This window comes from Pipistrellus hanaki, assembly GCF_964339955.1.
Source record: "Pipistrellus hanaki genome assembly, chromosome: X".
Classification (NCBI taxonomy): Eukaryota; Metazoa; Chordata; class Mammalia; order Chiroptera; family Vespertilionidae; genus Pipistrellus; species Pipistrellus hanaki.
This window is the reverse complement of record NC_140524.1, coordinates 98,156,858-98,169,506: the sequence shown is the minus strand read 5'-3', so window position 1 is coordinate 98,169,506 and position 12,649 is coordinate 98,156,858.

Below are 12,649 nucleotides of genomic sequence, written 5' to 3'. Positions count from 1 at the left end.
TTTCCTCATCTGCCAGATGGAGCTAGCCTGGCCTTCCTCACAAGATGGCTCACTGCTTATGTCAGGTCAGACGAGTGAAAAATCCAATCATCAGGCCCATTGGCTGTGAGCCTGGCCTACGGGACTAATGATCTCACCATAATAGCTATTTCTGGGCCAGGGCCCCTATCTAAATTCTTTTAGGAAGTTAAGGAAGAGGGGAAAGTTTTTTCTTGAGTTTGCTGAATCATGATTGCTGTAGCTCAAAATTATTCACATGCCAGAGTAGCACATTTTGGGGTGGCATATTCTGCTCCCCTTCAGTAACATTTTAAAAATAATTAGATTATTTTAATTATTACAAATTAAGTAATTTTTAATCAATATACATATATTTAAAAAGATACTCTCTGACTCAATAATTTTGAAGGTTTTTTTTTTAAAGAAAAAATAATCAGTGATTTACACTTAAGGCCTATATCTTTAAACCAGTGGTTCACAACCATTTTTGGCCATGCCCCACCTAAGCATCTCTAAAATCCTGATGCTCCCCCCATCCCCCGTGACATAGAATTCTTATTATCCAAAAAGTGAATTCCTATTCACTTGGAGGAAGCCTAAAAGGCCATTTACTTGGTCTAAACAAGCTTCCCAAGAACATGGCATCCATGAAAGAGAAAAATTAAAGAACGGAAGGACAGTTGAAGTACTGAGGAAGAAATTGCTAAGACATTGTTAAATAATAATAATGTGAAGTGATATGAAAAAATAGCAAATAAAGTTTCAAAACATATCATAGAGAACTGAAATGCATAAATATGTCACAATATATATATGCATATACTGTATATGAGGCCCCTAGAACCATAAGAAATACACAGAATTCACTATGAATAACTCATTCTTGAATTGCCCCCCTTAAATATCAAATTACCCCCTATAGGGCATGTGCCCAATGTTGGGAACCACTGCTTTAAGCACAGGGATGCAAATGTCCTCTCCGTGGGACTTTGGCTTCTTTATAGTATGATGACTGAGTTCCAAGGGCAAGAGAGCTAGGTGAGAGATACATGCTAGTATCATCAGGAGACTTTTAAAAAATGTCTGCCTTCAACTCCCAGAAATTCTGATTTAATTGGTCTGGGATGGATTTAGGAATTGATATTTTTATAAGCTCCCGAGGTGATTTTGTGTGGCCAAGGTTAAAAACCACTGCCCTCCTATGAAACAAGAGATTTGCTTTCCCAAGTGTCTGCTCCCAGCAGTGTTTTATATGCTATTTATTGGGCTCCAGAGGTTCCAGTCATGTCTTGTGATGTTCAAAGGCCTGCCAGAGAAATATGAGCAGGAAAATGCCCAAAGCAGTTGGATAACTAGATGTGATTTTACAGAGATCCACAGCTTCCCTTTGGCTGCTTCAGAATGATGGTGGATGGGGTGAGAGCCCATGTGTTTTACCCAGAATATCCTGGAAAGGTAGAAAGGCTGAGTTGAAGAACTAGACGGGGACTTCTGGTTGCCCTATTATTCAAGTGACAGTTAGATGAATCAAATGCCAACTGAAGTTTTTCCCATACTTCCTGAAGATACAATCTCTGCACCTGAGAAATCAATGCCCTTCTTTTATTATTTGATCTGTAGCTAAAAGAAGCAGATAAAGGTGAGTGTTAGCCAGGGCTCATCTGACTCTCAGTAGATGCCACAAGGAATTAAGATCCTGTTACTTTTTAACCTGACACAAGATGTCACCATTGCTCCTGTGCTTTTGACAGTAACAGTATGAAGTTAAACAGCAGTGAGTGCCTTCTGTTGATGGGGTTCGTTAGCCCATAACCCATTCCATTTCTATCCAAGTTAGAGTAGTTATGTATAAACACGTATTTGATTTTTACCCTTATATCAGATATGGATCAAAGTTAATATCTCTTCGTGAACACTACATGAAGAAACTTTGGTGGAGGTGATTATAAAATAAGATTACATTTTTATAGGATAACTGGAAAATTCTAGATCATGTTTTTATTTGGCCTCACTGCTACTGAAAATGTTGAACTGATCTCCTGTTACCATGCTTTTGTTGCCAAAGTGGGAAAAAAGGCATGCACATTATCCCAGGGTACCAATAACTAAGAAGTGGGGAGGATTAAAATATCTTTGTCAATGGGGAAGAAAGGGGGACATCTGTAATACGTTCAACAATAAAGATAAATTACAAAAAAAAAAAAAAGAAAGAAAGAAAGAAAAAGATCTTTGGAGCAACAAAACATCATTGGAGATGTTGCCAAGATGGAGAAAGTCTATTCACAGAATTTCTTTTATATAGCTGTACTGGTATGTGTGGTTGGAAGAAATACTATCTAAAGACACTTGGAGGGGGAGATGGTGAACTCAAAGTATAGTTGAGTGAAGTGTAGAATTGTGGAAGTGGAGACACATTATTGGGAACATTAAGAGAGGGTTGGACTGTGATGCATCCTAATGCTCTGCCATTCATTCCCCTATACTACCTCTCCTCTATATAAACATTGAACATCACATAAAGAATATCCATGTGGAGAGAAACCAAAATGACGGCATAGGTAAACACCTGAACTTGCTGCCATGCACAACCACTACAAAACTACAACTAAAAGACAAATCAGGAATCCAAGATGGCTGCTCAGGAATCCAAGATGGCTGCTCGGGTAGGCAACTAGCCGCAGCCGCACACAACAATTTTAATAAAATACAACTAAAATATAAAATGGACGTTACCCAGAACTACAGGAAAGTCGACTGACTGGAAATCCTACAACAAGAAGCAAGGAGAAAACCAGAAGGAAGCACGGAGGAGCTGTAAAAGCCTAAGGTACGGAGACACGCGGCGCGCGGAGAGGACGGAGCCGGAGAGGAGGGAGGCCGAGTGCCTGGCGGGCGTTCCCTAGCGGAAAGGAGATAAAACTCCGACTGTGCTGGGCCCCTGTCTGCTCTGAACCCCAGATCTGGGCCAGACCCCGGGGACTCAGGCTCAGCCATAGGGAGCTGGGCTGTAAGTCGGAACCCCGGGGTAGCGGAGAAAGGAGGTCCCGGAGGCGCGCACACTGCCCCCAGAGAAGGGACGGTCGGCTGTGCCGCGGGATTGCCCTGACGGGAAGGAGACTGGGGCTCCAGACTGCTGTGAACGCCACCTCCAACTCCATTTCCAACTGAACTGAACCCCAATACCAGGCTCATTGTGGGAGAGCATAGACTGTTTGGCAGCAGGCGAAAATCGAGGGCACCTTTCTCTCAGAGGCGCCGGCAGCGAGCACGGAAGGACCCGCATAGGGCGGGGCTTACGGAAGCCAAAGCTGCAGGCTCCACCCTGAAACCCCGTCCCATCTGTAACTGCGAAATGCGACAACAAAATAAATCACAAACGAAAGAAATGGAGGACAAAAAGCGTCTGGATATAGAGTTCAAATCTACGCTTATAAGGTTTTTCAAGAATTTCCTAGAAAAGATGGATAAGACCTATGAGGATATGAAAAGAGATCATCAAGAAATGATAAGGGAACAACAAGAAATAAAGAATACATTGTCTGAAATAAAACATATTTTACAGAGTCCTAAAAACAAAAGGGAAGATCGCAAGAATCAAGTCAAAGATTTGAAACATAAAGAGCCAGAAGACACTCCTCCACAGAAGCTAGAAGGCAAGAGGATCCAGAATATTGAAGATAATGTAAGAAACCTCTGGGACAACTTCAAGCGAACCAACATCAGAATTATGGGGGTTCCAGAAGATGAGAGAGAGCAAGATATCGAAAACATACTGAAAGAAATAGTGACAGAAAACTTCCCCCACCTGGTGAAAGAATTTGACTTACAAGTCCAGGAAGCGCACAGAACTCCAAACAAAAGGAATCCAAAGAGGACCACACCGAGACACATCATTATTAAAATTCCAAGAGCAAAAGATAAAGAGAGAATACTAAAAGAAGCAAGAGCAAAGAAGGTAGTAACTTATAAAGGAGCACCTATACGATTGTCAGCTGACTTCTCAACAGAAACCATGCAGGCCAGAAGGGAATGGCAAGAAATATTCAAGGTGATGAATAGCAAGAACCTACAGCCAAAAATAAGCTACCCAGCAAAGCTATCACTCAGAATCGAAGGCCAGATAAAGAGCTTCACTAATAAAAAAAAGCTAAAGGAGTTCATCACCACCAAACCAGAATTATATGAATTGCTGAAGGGGGTTCTTTCAGAAGAGAAAGTAAACAAAGATAAAAATTATGAACAACAAATACGTAATTATCAACAAGTAAATCTAAAAACCGAGGAAATTAAAAAAATCTGATGAACAATATTAACTGTTGAATATAATAGAATCAGAGGTATGGAAGGGGAGTGAACTGATGATTCTTGGGGAAAAGGGGAGAGGGGGGCGTGGGAAGAGACTGAACATAAACTGTGCACCTATGGATGAGGACAATGGGGAGAGGGGAAAGGGCAGAGGGTGGGGTGGGAACCTGGTGGAGGAGAGCAATGGTGGGGGGGGGGAAGGGAACATTTGTAATAATATGAAAAATAAAAACTTATTAAAAAAAAAAAAAAAGAAATCTATAATAAGCCGAAACCGGTGTGGCTCAGCGGTAGAGTGTCGGTCTGCGGACTGAAAGGTTCCAGGTTTGATTCCAGTCAAGGGCATGTACAAAGGCAGCTGGTCGATGTTTCTCTCTCATCGATGTTTCTAGCTCTCTCTCTCTCCCTTCCTCTCTGTAAAAAATCAATAAAATATTTTTAAAAATATATAAAAAAAAATAAAAAAAAATAAAAAAAATAAAAGACAAATCATACATCATCCAGAACCACAGGAAGGCTGGCTAAGTGGCAATTTTACAACTAGAAGGGAAGAGAAAAGCACACTGAGACTTAGAGGAGCTGCGGAAGTAAAGTGCTGAGGTATGGGTGCACATGCACGAAGAGGGCTGGCAACTGAGTATGTGGCTGGCTTTTTCAATCCGCAGGGAGACACAAGCTCCAGACTGCTCTGAATTCCAGTTCTGGGCGAAACTCTGGGGATCCAGACTCATATGGGGAGAAACGGGACTGTCTGGCAGCAGGCAGAATTCGAGGGTGGCTTTCTCTCAGAAGTGCTTGCAGTGACTACCAAGGGACATTGAGACCAGGGGGCCTCTTAGGGCAGGGCTGGCAGTCAGCCATTGCTGTTTGCTCCACCCTGAGACTGCGCCCCATCCAAGCTGTGCGCAGAGGCTTTTGCATATGAATGGCCTGGTTCTTTGAAAGAGATAATATTAAAAGCAGCAAGAGAAAACCAGTTAGTTACCTACAATGGAGCACCCATACGATTGTCAGCTGATTTCTCAACAGAAACTGTGCAGGCCGGATGGGAGTGGCAAGAAATATTCAAAGTGATGAGTAGCAAGAACCTACAACCAAGATTACTCTACCCAGCAAAGCAATCATTCAGAATAGAAGGTTAGATAAAGAGCTTCACAGATAAGAAAAAGCTAAAGGAGTTCATTACCGTCAAATCAGTATTATTTGAAATGCTGAAGGGTATTCTTTAAGAAGAGGAAGAAGAAAAGAAAGGTAAAGATAAAAATTATGAACAATAAATACATATCTATTAACAAGTGAATCTAAAAATCAATGAATAAAAAATCTGATGAACAGAATAATCTGGTGACTATAATAGAATCAGGGACATGGAAAGGGAGTGGACTGACAATCCTCAGGGGGGAAAGGGTTTCGGGGGTGTGAGAAGAGACTGGACAAAAATCATACACCTGTGGATGAGGACAGTGGGGGAAGGGGGAATAAGGGTATGGGTGGGGTGGGAACCTGGTCGAGGGGAGCTATGGGGGGAAAAACAGGAACAACTGTAATAATCTGAACAATAAAGATTTTAAAAAAGAATATCCATGTGAATGGGTACCTAATTATTACTGTGCTGCAGGTTTTCAAAATATCAGTATCAATTGACTCAAACTTGTGGAATTACTATGATTAGTTACTTTATTTTTAAATTTTTCTATAATGAGTATATAACTAGTAAAAAAAAGACCTCAAAACAACACAACCTATAATACTGTATGATTCCAACAGTATTATCATTATCAAATATTATATACTGTACATAATTGTGTGCTATACTTTTATACTGCATTGCACTACAACATTATGATGGCTGCCAAGTTACTAGGTGATAGGAATTTTTCAACTTCATTATAATTTTGTGGCCACAGTCATATATGTAATCTGTTGTTGACAGAAATGTCATAGAGCATATGATATATATGACATTATTTTTTTAACTTTTAAAAATTATGTTTTTATTGATTTTGAGAGAGAGAGAGAGAGAGAGAGAGAGAGAGAGAGAGAGAGAGAGAGAGAGAGGCTGCTTCCTGCACACACCCTACTGGCGATCCAACCCGACACCTGAGCATGTGCCCTGACCATGAATCAAGCCAGAAACCCTCTTGGTGCATGGGACAGCGCACAACTAACTGAGCCACACCAGCCAGGGCTGTATATGGCATTCTCAAAAAGGCAAAGCTATTTAGACAGTAAGAAGATCGTGGTTACCAGCTGTTGGCAGGGGAATTATGAATAGGCAGAGAACAGAGAATTGTTAGGGCAGTGAAAATATTCTGTATGATACTGTAATGATGGATCTGTGTCATTATGCATTTGTCCAAACACATAGAATGTACAAGCACCAAGAGTGAACAGTAATGTGGACTATGAACTTTGGGTGATGATGATATATCCGTATAGGTTCTTCAGTTGTAACAGATGTACCACTCTGGTGGGGGTGTTGATAATGAAGGAGGCTGTGCATGTGTGGGGCAGAGGGATAGGGGAAATCTCTGTTCCTTCTTAAATTTGCTGTGAACCTATAACTACTTTAAAAATTAACTCTTAAAAATATTATTCCAGAGATTTAGAATAAAGAGAGATATACATGTATTATTTAAATATTATTAAAATTATTATTGTTATTAAAAGTTAAGAAAATATTATCATTGATTTTCTAGTCAATCTAGATGCAGATGTAGTTAAAACCCTGAATTAGTCAGGGTCCTGTAAGGAAGTACATGAAAACTTTAAATTAGGTCCTTTGAAGATAATTTTAATAAAATGACTGTTTCCAAAGATGTGGGCAGAGTAGAGGGAAATCATCAGGGTGAGTGTAATACTCAAGGATAGCTCAGTAGAGCCATTAGTGCCAATAGGTCTTGAGGACAAGAGGAGAGACAGCTTTGGGAACCATTCAACCAAAGTTGTGACAGTAATGTCCCGATCTTGTTCTTTCTCATTCCAATCTCTGCTATTTAGCGAATTGAACTAAGACATTTAGTGTGGTCACCATGAGTCAACTCCCCAGAACACAAAACAGAGAGGAATAAAGCAGACAGTAGATATATCTGAAAGAGGAAGTGGAATATGTACAGCAATGCGTTATTTTATTTTATTTTTAATTTTCTTTCCAATTACAGTTTAGACTCAATATTATTTTGTATTAGTTTCAGGTGCACAGCATAGTTATTACAATATTATTGACAATATCCCTGCACTGTACTTTACATCTACATCACTCAGTAACACTTTTCTTAAAAATTAATTTTTATCACATAATTTTACAATTTCATATGGTTCTACAAGTTTGTCAATGAAAATGAGTAATCTCTTCCCCCACACTTCTAATACTTGTCACCCACTTTTAGGAGTCAACTATTTTTGATTCTATTAACTATTTTTTTCTTGGACTTACCTCCTTATTTTAAATTAACATTGACATTTCTAATATTTTTCTAATTCTATTTTATTGATTGATTTCTCACTGCAGAGGCTGAGGATTAACATAAAAATAGAAAGTCAAAGTTAGAGGCAACAAGCAATTATTTGAAATCCAAAGAATAGCTATTCAGGAAGCACTGATTCAAGCAGAAACCCAAAGTGTTCCAATTAGGATGTGAAAGCACGGGGTGATTATGAGAAAGGGAAGGGCAACAATATATCGACAGCAAGAAGGAATTTCTGTTGGTGCGAATGAGATAAGTTGTTTTTGAGTTATACATGGTACTAATCTAAATATATATATAAACTTAAGTGGCCGTTACAACTGAATGACCAGTATAACCGGTCAACCAGTTGCTATGATGTGCACTGACCATCAGGGGGCAGATGCATAGTGCAGGAGCTGCTCCATGGTGGTCAGTGCACTCCCACAGCTAACCTCCCAAGGCCCCTACCCACTGCTGGCAGGCGCCTCCCCCCCCCCCCCCCCCCCCCCGCAATGGACCTCAATCGCCAGCCAGGCCAAGGAACCCCACCCATGCATGAATTCATGCACCAGGCCTCTAGTTCTAAATAAAGTCCTTAATCTCAGTCCTTGTCATCAGGAGGTTTGCTTTCCTCCTAGCTTTACAAGCTGTTGTTTGGAAGACAATGTTGGTCTGGCCCAGTGCAAAGGTGATTAGCCCAGTTCAAACATTCCAAAGGTTTGAGGAGTGCAAGGCAGTTGCTCTGGGATGGTGGCTCTGACTCCATTTTAAAGTGTCTCCATTTAGATTATTTTTCTACTCTTACCCTAAGCTTCCCTTCCTATCTCAGACTGAGTTCCAAAACACATATACTTAACACTACCCCTGCCTAAACTACAGTTAAACCAATTTTTAAAAATTAGGTCAGGCCAAACCAGTTTGGCTCAGTGGATAGAGCATCAGCCTGCAGACTGAAGGGTCCCAGGTTCGATTCTGGTCAAGGGCATGTACCTTGGTTGCGGGCACATCCCCAGTAGGGGACGTGCAAGACACAGCTGATCGATGTTTCTAACTATCTCTCTCCCTTCCTCTCTGTAAAAAAATCAATAAAATATATTTTAAAAATAAAAATAAAAAAATAAAAATTAGGTCAGAATTCAGTGTTCATAATATGACTTTGTAGCTATTAGGCATAAATGAACTACGTAGTATACAATTATTACATTTCTTGAAAAACTTCTTTTCTCTGGAGCTAATAATTGCATTATTTTTGGCTATTTTTCTAAATATCTTTCCCTAATTCACTTCCCAAACATCCTGCCAGAAGTACCAATCCCCTCTGAGTCCATTAAATACCGGTGGTAATCTACAGCTTTATTTCTTTTAAGTTATAACTCTATCCTCTTTATCCAACCTGAATCAGTAGCTCTCTGAGCCCATTTCTTAGCTGTGTGGTCCTGGGATTTCCTTCACCTTCATCCTGGTGAAACAGAATTATCCTCTCTCATATGTTTGATTCCTTTCCTTGATCCTTTATCTTCTGTGTTAGTGTACTCCCTCATTTGGTAAAGCACATCTAAAGATTCTGATACTAATTCCAATGTATCCGGGGTTTCCACACCACCAAGCAGTTCTCTGTGACATCATCTGGGTGTTCTATGCTAGTAGTTCCACTTAATTCTGAAACTATTTACCCAGAGATAGCATCTGATCCCACTGGTTAAGGGCTCAGTCCCAGGAAACTAGTCCCCATCCCCACCAATGACCCCTTCCTTGGGTTCAATTAATGTGTTAGAGTGGCTCACAGGACTCAGAGAAACATTTTACTTACTAGATTACTGGTTTATTATAGAAGGATATAACTCAGAAACTGTCAGATGGGAGAGATGTCCACATTTTTTGAGATGTCCACTGTCCCCAAATCTCTATTGTTCACCAACCCAGAAGCTCTCTGAATCCAGTCCGAGTTTTTATGTAGACTTCATTACACAATCATGATTGATGAAATCATTGGCCTAGAGTGATTGACCTCAATCTTCATCCTCTCACCTCTACCCCAACCCCAGCCTTAGGTACATTTTAAAAGTCACCTCTTTAACATGAAAGACACCTTTAGTGCTCCCAGCACAGGATGTTCCAAGGGTCTCAGGAGCTCTGTGTCAAGACCAGGATGAAGATCAAATATATATATTTCTTATAATAAATTGCAATATCACAACATCACATTAGCTTCCAGAGATGTTTGAGACATTACATATCTGAAAATATTTTTAAACTACCATCTAAACAGATAAAATAATATGGCTGCGTATAGAATTCTACATTGAAACTATTTTTTTAAAATATATTTTATTGATTTTTCACAGAGAGGAAGAGAGAGGGATAGAGAGTTAGAAACATCGATGAGAGAGAATCATCGATCAGCTGCCTCTTGCACACCCACTACTGGGGATGTGCCCGCAACCAATGTACATGCCCTTGACCGGAATTGAACCCGAGACCTTTCAGTCCGCAGGCCTACGCTCTATCCACTGAGCCAAACCGGTTTTGGCTATATTGAAACTATTTTTAAAGAATTTTTATAACATAATTTCATTGTTTTCTAGCCAATCTGCTTCTTGAACTTAAATTTGTGAGCTATTTTTTCCACTGTGTAAGATTTGAGAATCTTTCCCTTATTCCCAGTGGTCTTTCCCTTATGCCCAGTAATACCTTAGCAAAGGCATAGAACTGGGTACTAGCTTGGCCCCTTATTCTGTTCTAGGAAATTTTAATCATTTTTTTTGTTTTGTTTTCTCCTTTCTATTTTCATGTCTTTATTTCTAGAACTTCAGGATTCAATCTTGGATATCCTAGATTGATCCTTTCATTTTCTGATCTCTTTTCTTGTATTTTACATTTCTTCCTTTTTTTCATTTATTCCACTTTCTGTAAAATTTCCTCAGCTTTATTTTATAGCTAACTTCTCTACTGATTTATTTTATGTTATATTTTAATTTCAAATGGGTCTTTATTTCTTCTTGGATTGGTTCTCTTTTATAGCCTTCTGTTCTTGTTTCTTAAATGACAAATCTCTGATCATATGTGTATAGTACTTAATAGTTTTCTTCTGCTCTCTGGATTGTTTCTGTTTTCTCTGGGTTCCTTTTTTCATATGTTTGCTCTTTGTCTTTCATGTCAGAAATGTTATTTAAATGGAAAGTCTTGATAGAATTAAATAGTAAAAAGCTTAGCTTAGTGGAAACTGTGTACATTGGTGGGGCTTGACCTTATCATTGCATGATTAAGAGGGTGTCTGGATGTTTTATGGGGGACTGCCATATTTTCATATCTGTATGTACTTTTTTTCATGTTTTTAAAAAAATATTTTACTGATTTTTTACAGAGAGGAAGGGAGAGGGATAGAGATTTAGAAACATCGATGAGAGAGAATCACTGATCAGCTTCCTCTTGCACATCCCCTATTGGGGATGTACCTGCAACCAAGGTACATGCCCTTGACCAGAATCGAACCTGCGACCTTTCAGTCCACAGGCCGACACTCTATCCACTGAGGCACACCGGTTTTGGCTGTATGTACTTTTTTTAGGGATCATTCTCTGACCTGGAAAGTGAGTGGCTACTGGCGTTCTCAGAGCCAGATAGGAAGATATCACCATTTGGAATGTAATGCTTCTAAATTAGTTCCTCGGTTGTTAGTACAGAACCCTTCTTCTCAGCTATGGCTATTTTTCAGCCTTCTGCCAGTCAGCTTCCATCAGTACCTGGTGCTGCCAATTTCTGAACATTCCTGGGATTCTGCAATTCAAATGGCTTTTTCTTGCCATTACTACCCAACCCTGAATCCTTGTAGATACTTAAGTGTTAGCTTTATGTTAATTCAGTTACCACTTAGCCATCTGTTTTCCAGGTTTCAAAATTTTGTGGCCTGGCCAGCATGCCTCAGTGGTTGAGCATCAACCTATGAACCAGGAGGTCATGGTTTGATTCTGGTCAGGGTACATGCTTGGGTTTCAGGCTTGATCCCCAGTAGGGGGCATCCAGGAGGCACCTGATCAATGATTCTATCTCATCATTGATATTTCTATCTCTCTCTCCCCCTCTCCCTTTCTCCCTGAAATCAATAAAAATATACATATTTTAAAAATAGTTTCCTCTCATCATTAAAAAAAATTTTATGGTCATCTCTCATTTGCTGTCATCTACTCTTTCATTCTTTCTGACCTCATGGTTTTTGTAAAAAATCATTTTTTTTCCTGCAATAGCTTCCAAGCCACTTTTTGTTTTGTATCTAAAACTGAATGAGTGGCTAGGGAAAATTATAAGTAGCTTAAGGCTGTTCAACTTCTCAGGGTCACTGTTCCCCCAACAGTTGCCTGCTGGAGATCTTAGAAAGCCCCACTTCCCTTTATATATTTTCTTTCATCTTTGCTGTGTTTACTCTTCCTCAAACATATGGCCCATTACACCCATTAAATTACATATTTCCCCATTACACTTGAGTTCAGTTCCTTTATTCTTGGAAAGATTGGAGGCTTGCTCACAATCAGAGTTGAAATGAATGAATTGCTACTCTTTATAGAAACGTGGTGACGCATCTCCGAGAGTATAAATAGAACAATGGGTGTTGACAAAGGGATTTTCTGTCACCATGGCTACTCCGCAATTATTCCTGAACCATACTTATTGTTTATCTGTATCTGAATTTGAATTTGAACAATCAGAGCTCTTACTGCTAAATAAAAATTTCCAATGAAAACACAGTGCCCATTATTATTTTCTCATGGGTCAGGCTCCATCGTTCAGGTTCAAGTTCAGCCATATACCTTTGAGAGGACTGAGACAATCACTCTTCTCGGACAATGGCTGAATAGTCATGATAAGAGTCATAATGGAAACAAAGATGACAACAGTGT